This window comes from Coturnix japonica, chromosome 1 (genome assembly GCF_001577835.2).
Source record: "Coturnix japonica isolate 7356 chromosome 1, Coturnix japonica 2.1, whole genome shotgun sequence".
In the NCBI taxonomy this organism is placed as follows: domain Eukaryota; kingdom Metazoa; phylum Chordata; class Aves; order Galliformes; family Phasianidae; genus Coturnix; species Coturnix japonica.
This window is the reverse complement of record NC_029516.1, coordinates 72,433,833-72,446,339: the sequence shown is the minus strand read 5'-3', so window position 1 is coordinate 72,446,339 and position 12,507 is coordinate 72,433,833. Positions and strand designations below refer to the sequence as shown.

Here is a 12,507-nt window from a genome sequence, read left to right as displayed (position 1 = left end):
TTACAATCATTATTCACACCAGTCACTTTTTTTTTTTTTAATTAATAACCTTGTAATTGGTATTGACTTAAACCAACTGATGACAGTCTTATGATAAGCCATTCCCAGCCAAGCTTCCTACTCAACTACCCTCAGGTCAGGAAAACAGTGAACTCCATTATCGGGCAGCTTTCCACCCCACACCAGCCTCTGTAATTGGGCACAGAGAGGTTGCCCTATGCAAGAGATGCCCTATGCACTTCATTCCACAGCTGCCTACCAGAACCATGGCCACACTGAGAAAACAAAGGTTGATCCACCTCCAGGCACTCATTTCCAGGATGCAGAACGAGCAACTCTCACTCCTCTCCTCAGATGAAGGTTTGAGCAGAGGATCCCCACTGGCATCTGGATTCTGGGCAGCTCTGACACAGCTGCAGCATGTGGCTCAGACGCGTCTCTCCAAAGCACAGGGAAAGGCAAAAGGGTAGTGCTGGCAAAGGGCAGCGTGACTCTGCCTCTCACCTAAGCGAGGTCTCAGCTAAAAAGAAACACCTGGGTAGCATTTCTAGCCAGAAGCACAGCACACTTTAGGAGAGCTTTGCCTCCAAAAGCTGAAGCACCAGTCACCTGTGTACAGCAGCCATCACAGAAGTCCTACATAAAGCACTCCTACAATATACTAAAGGCATGAGGTCGGGATACCCATCCTCTATCACTGCCCTGGCCCCAAAAAGCACCCCCCCAGGACACAGCAGGGCCCCAAAGGAAGGGGGGTCGGGGCACCTTCTGGCAGCCCCCCACCACCGCCACTCCACTACCAGCAAACAGCATTAGAGGGCAGTGCGCTGCCTCGCCAACAGCCCGTACCCCCTTAGGGCTGGAGCTGCGGGCAGAAGGACCTCAAGCAGGGCCCTTTCAGATAGCAAAGGGATACCCCCTGGCCCAGGGACCCCGCTGTGGTTGCTTCCAGGAGTACTGCTCGTTGCCCCCCAGATCTTTCCCAGCAGGAAATTCTGTAGGAGCTGCTTTTTAATTAGAAAATGCCGGGTTTTAATTAAATAAATGCAAAGCTGAATCATGCAATCAGGAGAATTGCCTGCGCTCTTTTCTTTTGCAATTCAATTTATTTTCTGCTGGCCCCACGCTTTCGGTTTTCACATGCCAAAGAGTTTTGCATTGATCACTCGAAGCTGCATTGCAGAATTTGCCAGGGATGAGGCTGGAAGCTCTGGCTGGGGACTAACGGGCAGTGGAACTTCACACAGCTGCGGATATGTCAGCACAGGAACAGATCTTTCAGCTTTTTGAGCATCAAAGTTCCCACTGACCTTAAGGGGAAATCATGTGCAAAAGAAGAGGATGAGAAAATACACTGTCCCATCACTAGTTGGGGAGAGCACTTGTGTGTAAGTGCACGCCAACAAACAGAGCATCTTTGCTCTCCATCCCTATAAACACTTCATCAACATCCTGAGCATACAAATGTTAATTTTAAGGTTCTAGAAAGCAAAATTACAAAACAAACCCAAGATTTTTGCTTTCAAAAGCCAGTTCTGGTTGCTAAGTGACTACAGTATCTTTCTCAATCACATTGTTTTAAAAACCTGTGCACTAAGAGCAAGGAAGTTGCTAGGATTGGACATCAGGAACGTGCCCTAGCTGGGTGATGAATTTTACATATGAAGTTGTACTACTGGGAGACCCAAGGGAGCCATTGTTTTTGGTAATGTTAAGAGTAAAAGACAGTCCTAAACCATCTGAAATGGGGCACAAGAAGTTAGTGTAAGCTGTAGCACAGAACTGTAAAGAGAGGTGTCTATGGCCCAGCAGGTGGTTGAGGCTGTGATAAATTACGTTTGGGTGCAGAGATGGAGGGGGAAGCGAAAACCAGGAAAAGTATGAAGGAAGGACTGAAGGTTTTAAAACTAAGGACAGAAGTCTGAGAGAACAGGGGGGACACCAGAGGAACATCCTAAAGAAAAAGAGCTCTACTGAAGGTAAAAGCGTAGAGTCATTGGTGCAAATCTGGAGGCAAATAATATGAAACTTGGGTAGATTGCAGGAAAAACTACAAGAAAAGCAGAATCTATCAGCTGAAGCAACACAATCAGCAATAGCTGCAAGACAGCAGGCTGGTCTGGGTTATTGCAGCAATATATGCAAAAATGATCCAACTGAGAGAATATGTCTCCTCTGTGCTTTATTAAGCATCACACAATGAAAGGTAGGAAATTACTTCCCTTTCCTTCCCTAGTAACTCTGGAATTCGTACAAAGGACCACTGATTTCATACCCTAAATAATATTTTACCTGAATGCTTGTCCATAAGAATTACCATCAGTGAAGACATTCATTAGCTGGCTGTGCCTGTGAATACTCTTTCTGCCTGCTGATTCTCAGGAATGCTGGCATTGCTGTCTGGTATGAAGTCTGCAAGCAGCTGTAACAAACGCTGTTGTTTTGTAAATACCCTTTTATTCATGAAATAGTGCTATGTTTTCCTGTTTCCCCTACATCCCTCATAAACAGGAATTTCACATGCCAAGCCAAGCGGGGAACTAAGACAGACAGGCATAGATACTGTGCCATGGACTTGGAGGTACATGCCTGGGAAATAGGCTTTGGCTGGACCGTTGGGACAAGACACACACAGGCACGATGCCTGGGGTCTTCTCCAGGCCATTGCATTGCCTGGACCCAGAACTCCAAGCAAAATTACTCGCTAAATATCCACATAGTGAAACTCAGAAAAGATCAAGAGATTTTTTTTCACAGATTATGAAGAAGGCAGAATGACCAAACTTGATTGGTAATGAAATTAGAGAGGTTGACTTGCTTTTATGCCGGAAAGATATGATTACTGTCTGTGTATACAACACTTATGTCATTTATTGTGAGCACATTTTGAGTTTATGTGGGTGTACATCAGTAGTTTGTCACCCAAACAGCTTTTGAATGTGCTGGTGAAGAAAATTTAACAAAGAAACCTCCGGGATTTAGGTTCCTCTAAGTTTTGTGACATTGAAGAGATGAGTAAATCGGTGATGTGACAAGCTGCTCACCAGAGAACTGCCTGGTTCTCCTTCCAGACAGTCCATCACCACACACAGATCCCAAAACTACATACTTGGCAGGCACCTTCTCACCAGGTCAAAGCAAAGGAGAGAAGAACTGTATTATCATAGAAAGGCTTAGGTTGAAAAGAGCCTTAAAGGTCGACCAGTTCCAACTCCACTGCCATGGGCAAGGCTGTCACTCACCAGACCAGGCTGCCCATGGCCCCATCCAGCCTGGCCTTGAACACCTCCAGGGATAGGGCAACCACAGCTTCTCTGGGCAGCCTGTTTCAGGGCTTCATGACCCTCTGAGTAAAAAAAAAATCTTCATAACATCTAATCTAAATCTATCTCTTTTAGTTCAAAACTATTCCCCCTTGTCCTGTCACTATCAGACCTTGTAAAAAGTTGGTCCATTTATTTATAGGCCTCCTTCAAATACTGGAAGGCAGAAATAAGGTCTCCCTGCAACCTTCTTCAAGCTAAACAAGCCTATCTTCCTCAACCTTTCTTCACAGGAGAGATGCTCCAGCCCTTTGATCATCTTTGTGACCCTCCTCTGGACCTGCTCCAACAGTTCTGCATCTTTCTTGTGCTGGGGATACCAGGACAGTACTCCAGATGGAGCCTAACAAGGGCAGAGCAGAGGGGGAATACCCCATCCCTTGCCTTGCTCATCACCCCTCACCATTGGCATTCTGGGCTGCAAGCACACGCTATTAACTCATGTCAAGCTTTTTTTCTATCAGGACCCCCAGGTCCTTTTCTCTCAGTGTTCATCTCCCATACCATATTCATATCTGGGATTGCCTCGACCCAAGTGCAACACCTTGTACTTGGCCTTGTTGAATCTCATTAGGTTCACATGGCCCCACTTTTCAAGTTTGTTCAGGTCCCTCTGGATAGCATCCCTTCCTTCTGTTGCACCAGCTACATCACACAGCTTGGTGTCATCAGCAAATGTGCTGAGGATGCACTCAATCCTACTGTCTATATTGTTGATAAAAATAAGAGAAAAACAAGGGTTTTTTCCAAAGATTACAAGAGACATAAGAAGGACCTCGGTGGTACTGGCTGAGGAGAACATAGAAAGCTGGGTGCCATCACATGAGTCCATGAGGTCATAAAGGCTCTTATCTCTACTTGCAAACTGAGTTAATCAGGAGCTTATGAAGCGTTCTGAACACAGGTCCCTTGGCAAGTTTTGGTCTCCCATCTTGCAGCTCCTGCCCCCACAGTGATATCCAAGTGTCTCTGGCATGCTGTGGGCTTGGAGCAGAAACCAAACACGGTCCCTCAGAATAGATATTCTCACCACCCCACCCCCCGTTCTCATCCCAATGTGTCTTCAGTAACCCTACCCAACCAGGCAGGGGCTGCGGGTCAGTAACACAGGAGACACTCAAGACTGCAGGGATAAACTCTGCAGGCACAACTGCTGCCAGAGCCCTCCCCACCCTGTCCCCAAATCTTGATAACAGGTGGAAAAGGAGGGGGTGGCCACCAGCCTCACAAGAATCTTGGCATGCATGCCAAAGGGCTGGATATAGCCAGGTACAAGTAGAGGACCCTTGCAGAGGGGCAAAGACGTCAAGCCAAATAAAGACATGGAATTCAGCAGCCAAGGGGAGATAAAAATACATGGACCTTCATACAAAATGTCTGCTCCATACATTTCTCACTATACAGTGCAGCCATTGTGGCTGGCAAGGCACACAGAGCAGTCAGGATGGTAGCACAGTATGCAAGGCACATAAAGAAAACACCAAGACAACAACAAAAGCAATAAAGAGCTATAAAGTTATAAGGAGGTAATTCTATCCATAACGTGTTCAGCGTACCAGACTCAGCAGAGCACTGGAGCTGCTCCACTATTCAGTGACTAGTGCAGATCTAATATAACAGAAAGCACTTTCAAATGTGTAATAGAGTTATCAAGAAACACGGGGTAATGGGAGAAGCACGCAGATGCAGTGAGAAAAAAAAAAAGTCTGCTGAAACCTGAAGCAGCACAACCAAAGTGTCACCTGTTCAGTGCATCTCTGAGACGTGGTTCTGTAAAATAAGGTATATCTGTGGGAAGGGCTGCTCAAGAAAAAGAAAATCTTTGCTAATGTGGCAATAAATGCAATCAATACAAGACTGCTGGAGCAATCAAGCTGTCTAGAGAAACCAATAGCTACAGAGATCAGGATCGATAATGCAGAATTCATTAAATACCTTGAGAACAAGAAATTTTAGTGCCTAGAGTGAATCTCTTGACTTGCTGGGACAACACTGATTTGGACAAGTACTCTCCTTTCCACAGACAACTTCACTGGAAGCAGGATTATGTCTCCATTTTACCAGGCAGCTTCTCTTCCCCTCCCCAGCCTGCTTTAAAGCTTAAATCTTTGAGACTGAGGGACTGCTTCAAGTCTTAGGATCTGGAGACTTAGGGTTTAGAAGTACCATCCACACACTGTTGTGCTGCAGAAGCCAGTGGCCCTGTCACTTGTATGCAAGATTTTAGCAAATTGAATGCAACACAAGTCACATGCTCAGGCCTGCAGGATCTATATATGCTGCTTTTACATAGAACCCACTGTAATTCAGCTCCCTCTGTGTAATGACTTTTCAAAGTGCCTCTGAAAAGTAGGCTGTAGCAGCTGAGTGTGAGACAACAGGGTTCTCCACAGTTTAGCAGTACGTTAAGTGTTGGGGTATTCATGCGTTTGCGGGATATTATTGCTAGTGATTACAGAGTTAACTTTGGCAACAGTTATGTTTTTGGGTTTAGACCTCCCCTCTCTGAATAAGCAAGCCTGCTTGCCCCTCAGGATCCCCTCACTGCATCCTTGAGCATCTGGTGCAGGTTTTGAGGTACACCCGAAAGGAAAACAACTAAAAGAAGCTGGTATTAGTTAATATTGCTGAAATTCAGTGAGCTTGGCAGCAGCTAGGGCTATGAGGATGGCTCTGTATTGCAAGAGAGGGGACTTGGATAAGGTAATTGTTCAGTGGGAGGGGGAAGAAAGGGGGGGGATAGATGATCTGAGAGGAGATAAGGAGGGGAAGAGCAAACTCCTCAGTAATTTGTTGCTGCCTCTCTTAGTCTGTCACAAAATGTGCTAAAGTCAGGGACCCACTGCGCTCCTGGACTGGCCAGGAGGATGCTGATTTTGAAGCTTTGCACTCTGATTTGCTGCTGCATGAAGGCCTCATGCAAAGAAGCTTTCCAGCAGGATTTCAGTCTAAGGAAAATTCAAAGCTCTCAAGCCATGTATCAAAAAGCTGAAAGATCACGTTCCTCATCCTCAGTGGCTCCCAAAATGTGCAGAAGACTCGGCAGTAAGTTGCAGCTGAGATGCTGACTGATGACCTGCAATGAGGACAAAGGCACGTGAGCAATCCCCCAGAGCACAGTCCCCCCCATGCAGCCATCTCTCAACTGCTTTGACTTAGGAAAACCATCATTAGGGATGATGATGAGAGCTTCACTCTCTGTATTAAGGCAAATTTCCACAGCAGGACTTTGGCAAGTACTGATTCACACAAGGATTTTTGCAGTGAAATCCTGCTTGATGCAAGCTGCACAGGTGCCTTGCTCTGGTGATTGCTGAAAGGGCTGCCCATTCATCTGATTTATGACTTATGTAATAGCGGGAGGAAAACAGGGTTGTGTGGTTTGTTTGTTGTTTGGTTGGTGGCTTTTTTTTTTTGCTTTAATAGAAGTCATGTAATCACTTTAGGTTTAAGCTCCGGTTCAAATCGGACTATTTTTACATTTCAGGCTTGATCTCTCTGGAAAGAGGATGAGTCCTTTCGCCCGGCTTACAAAGAACGAGTTTGATGAAGCAAGGACTGCTGGAGGGTTATACAGGGTTCTCCCTCATGCCCAGCCTTGGGGTACTCTCCCTGCCTATTCACCCCACAGCTTTAGCTAGAGATCCCTGATAGCTAGTGGTATAGACCAAGTGCTAAGCACCTGGAACAATACAGACTTCCCAACTACATTATACCTGTTCCTCACTGCCACTCCATTGTCCCCCATGTGCAGCACTGACAGCTGTCTGCTGAAGGCAGCCCACACTTCAGAGCTGCTCAGATCTCGGTGTGACCCATCTCAGAAACAAGATCTGTGCACAGACCTTCCTCACGATGCAGTGTTTACAAACTGATTTCTTGCCCCAGGCCCCATCAGTGGAGGTTTTTGCTCCTTGTCAAACAATTTGGATTTCACTCAGGCACTTCTTCTAAGGCAGAAACACCCATCATGTTGGCAGCAGGATTAAAATGGCATGTGAGCCAGGCAGGGTGAAAATGTCCCCATTAAATTTTCATCTTTCCTCAGGCAACCCTGCCTATGGATCTACACAGGTAGTAAAGTAAGACAGCCGCATGAACTAGAACTGTTAGCTCATCTTCCTCCTGGGCCCACGGTGCGTTGCTGGCACAGCAGTGAAAGGCTTCAACCTACTCTGTGTCCAGGGCACTTACTGAGGCACAAAGCAGGTCCCCGTGGATGGAAGGCTTAAAATCAGACCATGTTAGAGAATCACATGTTCCTGAATGGGCATCTCACTGGGAGACAGCCAGCTGCTGAGACTGAAATCCTCTCCTTTTTGCCCCAAACCTCTTACATGACAACTGGAAGAATAATCCCACATCCAAGCTTATTCAGTTTCTTCACTCTAACCTCTTCTTTGTCTTCTTTTCTTTGGCTCTGTATCTTCCTTCAGCCTTCCCCAAACAGAGAGACACCAAAAAGGATGTCAGAAGCAATCATCTATAGAAACACAAGGAATGTGCAGCCGCCCTTTACTAAAAGCCAGAATTCTTGCTGGCTCTGATCGGCCTGAGCTTGGGCAGGCAAAAGCCTACAACAAAGCAATAAGATCTGTTGGAAAAAATAAGTCAGATTGTTACCTCTACTGAGACAAGATGAGATTGCACACCCTTCCACAGGAGACCCAGGCTTTCAAAGCTAAGGACTAAGACCATTGCTAGCCATTAGTGGTAGCGTGGCCATTTTTTTCATGAGACAAACACAGTGTCACAACTGAATTCCAGCACAGGCGATGACGTTTCCTACCTTAATCCCCCAACCTCCATGGGTCTGACTGGGTGGAGTAACAGCAAACCAATATTTGCTCAATATCTTGCACTCATTCCACTGAGGAACCAAATCAGCAAGTCAGGCTTTGGGGAGACTCTTGGAGGAGACATTGACAAGTCCCAGAAATGGTTTGAAATGGTTGTCATTCAGGATACTTGCTTAAAAAGTTAGGAATTTGGAAACCTGGGTGCATTTGATTTCATTTCTAATCATACATTATATTGCTATAAACCTAACTTTAAAATATTGCTGAGGATGCAGCCTTGCTATACGTACTGCGCATGAGGTCCCATTACTATGTAAGGACTGGACTTTACCAAATGACAGAAAGACTTTTGCATTTTCTCATCATACAGTAGCTGATGGCTCTGCATTATCATAATAGCTTTGTCCTCAAGCTGTATAGTCATAACCATATTTTATTTTCGTATTCCTCTGCAATTTAGTGCTATACACAGCACTCAGAATGGCTGCTTCTGTGTCGTACAGGATCTTTGCCCATACTCTGGCCAGCTACAACTTCTGTTGTGAAAACATGTTTATCTTCTCTGATGCTTGTTTACCTTTTTTTTTTTTAACCTTATTTTCTTGGACATAGATTTCTAATCAGGTGCACTCTGCTTTCATTTCCTGCCAACACATTCATTTAGAAAGCTCAGTGTTCACTATCACTGCAAATCACTGCTGTATGCTTAAAAGGTCAAGTCCATTTCTTGCAGCAGACTTTATTTGGCCAAGTCATCACTTATACATCACAGATAAGGTGATCCGTAAGCAGAACACTTGCATTCAAATTGTGTTCAAACTCCTTCCTTTTGGTGAGGAGGTCTCACACCAGTTTATACCAGCCACAGCCCTGTGCCTCACTCAGCCCTGACTCTCGGCTTCATGCATTTGTTATCTCCTCAGGTGTACAACAGTTGGACATCTATTTCAAGCCAAAGAACTGAACCACTTTCAAGGCAAGCCAGGCTCTCTGCAACACTGCTTCAGCACCATAATTAATTCTCTGGCCTTTCCCTTTCCCCTCCCGGTGCCAGGTCAGCAAATACACTGTTATGCCAGTTACTAAAACTGTATCTTGCTCTCTGGCTGTTTATCAGTTTTATTGGCGTGGATATGTCTTCCCCAGACAGACCTCTGAAGTAAACATATGGTTGAACAAATCCAAAAGAATGCAGGACAGACAGAGCAGAAAGCTTGCATGATGTATGGGGCAGAGGAGGCTGGCAGAGGGAGATGGAGCCTGTGCACCAGCTTGAGAAGAAAGCATGTATGAGCAGAACAAGGATACCAATGTCACCTGTACCCAAAGGAGAACCATGAGACTGTTCCTCTGAGGGCAGGGCTGGGCATCATTGACATTGCTTGACCCATGACTAGCTTTTTGCTGCTCTCTGCAATGCCTCTCAAATCAGTTCCATTTGCAGCTAGATGCTTCTGGTTTTTGGGATGACACAGTAAGCCTGCTGCAAAGCACCGAATGATAAGATGCATACAGGCTGCCTGTGAGTTGTCAGGTACAAACAGGCCTGCCTGCACGGTGGAAAACAAGCTACTAAAATGAAGGTATTGGCTCTCCAGCTGTGTAACCAGGGGTCCTCACTGTGAAGACACATGTATACCAGCCTTCTCCGCTTTCAGAACAATCCCTAGATTTCATTGCCATCTTCAAGCTGATTATATTTACCCTCCAGGTACTGTCTGCATTGTATTTTAATAATCTGCCCACCTGTTATTATTTTCTCTCCCAAATCTGTTGCTCTTCAGTGGTGCTGTAATTTAACTCCAGCTGAAGGCTGCCTGGGTTTGGATGACAACATTTTCTCTATTAGTACATAGCAAAGACAAAGCTGAAGCTCATGAAATGATAAAACAATCATAATCACCTTTCAGTCTCCGAGGTTTATGTTGATCACGATGCAAAGGAAAAGGAAAATAAAACAAAATAATGAAACAAGTTTGGTGGTCACAGCCCCACCGTACGCAAAAATTGGTTCCCAGACACAACATGAAGGGAGGGTCAGGTGAGGAGTAAGGCATTGAGGCAGATATGCACATGGGATGGGCAGAATGCAGTGCTACTTGATCAAGGAGGAGAATCAGGGTCAGGGAGCTTCATCACATACAGTTCAGGAGGCTTTCAGTCACTACATCTATCAAATGTACATGCTGGTCTCCTAGCTCACTACTATGCGCTTTTCTTTACACCTATGTGCTACCATGGCTCAGTAACCACTGAGTAGCTTGTACAGAGCCAGAAATGAATAACCAACAAGCTGTAGTGAGAAGGGAGCTGAGATTTAATCACGGTCCTGCCTCTTGGACAGTACAGTTGTCTTGAGGTGAAAGACCAAAGTCAGTCCTATACCCTACAAAAAGAAGCCCCCAAAACATTTCATCTAACCTAGGGAAAAACGCTTCTCCCAAAGCAGGCTTTGTGGAATACCAGCCCCAGAGAGCTGGAGTTTCTTTAGAAAATGAAGAGAACTCTAAAACATGCCTACTACAAAGCGCCAAAGCATTCTCATCCTGAAAATGCACATTCAAGCTCGCTGTTCTGTGCAGGCTAATATTTCCTTGGCCAGCATCTCTTTCAACCAGGCCACATGACATTCCACATATCCAGCCATACCAATCAAGACCTGCAGCAGCACTCCCCTGAGAGCAAAACAGAAGGGGGAAAAAAAGCACAAAACAATGTATCATTGCACTGAAGTAATTCTGATCTGGCCTGGGGACATATTATGACTGGGCTTCACTTGATGGTATGTTTTCAGACATTTCCATTTCCTCACTGTCACTTCCTCTCGGATAAATCCACTTGTACTGTTTGCACGGCTGTCAAGCCCATTGGAAGTCCTGAGAGATGGACTGCCACACACACAATCACACCATGACACAACTCTCATGCAACAGAACCACCCCACAACACAACCCTTCTGCCCACCACCACAGCCTGCCAGCAAGCCACTTCTTGCCACTGTTCTGTAAGGTCTTGTAGGTTTGGGATCATTCTGTGATCATATAACCACAGAATGGCTTAGATTAAAATAGACCTTAAAGACCATCAATTCCATCAAGCATTTTATAACTTTGTAGGGATGCTAAGATCCTTTGCCCTCTAGGCAGCCATCTGGCTGTCTCATGGAAATGTTGTGACCATGGCTGATGAACAAGATGCTTTACACTAGACCTTGCCAGACAGGGGAGGAAAGAGACAGTAATGAGACCCGCTTTAGTTTTACCCAGGCCTATTGATTGAGTTTCATGGAGCACTGCTGGAGCAAGGACTTGCAGCTTAATTGCATGTCCTGAAGCTATACAAAATCAGATTGCACCAGAAGCTTCTCTCTGTGCAGAGGTGGAGCCTCCTCAGCCCCTTAGGCTTGTTGCAAGTCACCAAGCATCATGTGCAGCTCTACTTGAGAGAAAGATCCTTTCATTTCCTCAGGCTACCAGATCTCAAAAATTGGATACCTGAGTCAGCATTTTTGTACAGACCCTGATTTCCTGCTTTCTGCAATTGGCTGCAGTAAGTCAAGTGTGTCCTGCCCATGGGAAGAAGGATCAATACTACAATAGATTGCACTATTATATGTAGTCACTGGTTCTTGGATTTCCTCCCCAGAAGTGCCAAGTAATTTTTGAGGACAAAAGCTTCTAAGGCTTTATTGGTGCTGTTACCTCCCTGGAAAGATATGACACAGTCCTTCAATGGTAATTTCTGAGGTGCCAGCAGCTGTCAGCCCCTTACAGAGAAGGAGAATGAAACAGTTCAAAGAAACTTGCTATTATTCTGTCAGGTAAAATGTCTGTGTCAATGCTGAAACATCCCAGGCCAGTGCAGCTCTCCTATCAGCCCTGTTAGAAGCTCACTTTATTATACATCTTGTTAGTGCTAGGCTGAATTCATTTTGAGGCCTCTTAATTACAGCGCAGCCTGCTTCAGAAATAAAACCTGCAACAACATTTGCAAACAGTCCCACAGCAGAGAATTAAATTGGGCCAGCTAAAATCCAGCACTAGAGGCAGACCTTCAGCCCTAAAGGTCTCCAGTTTACATCAGACAGGTTACCACAGGGACACCGCAGTGGAGTCACTCTGTGTTAGGATGATGGGGATGGGGAAGCAACCGCCCCAGGTAGGAGCCGGGACAGTGCTCAACATATTGCTGCTTTGTCCATGGCCTCAGGACACCTGCTGCACAAACCAACAGTAGGTTCATCTGGATCAGGAAAAAAGGAGCAGGAGAAAATACGAGGTATGAGGTGAGGAATTTCTGTGCATTATAGATAGATTTCCACAAGCGGTTGTGAGCTTGTTAAATGCATTATGTTCTGGAGATTAATGGAGGTGAGATTCTTGCAG

General features: G+C 45.5%; 1 protein-coding gene across 1 annotated transcript in view; it reads right to left on the bottom strand.

Annotated features, from left to right (window-relative positions):
* IGSF11 (immunoglobulin superfamily member 11) overlaps nucleotides 1-12,507 on the bottom strand; it is an 84,550-nt gene that overhangs the window by 38,694 nt on the left and 33,349 nt on the right. The gene's annotated exons all lie outside the window — the stretch shown is intronic.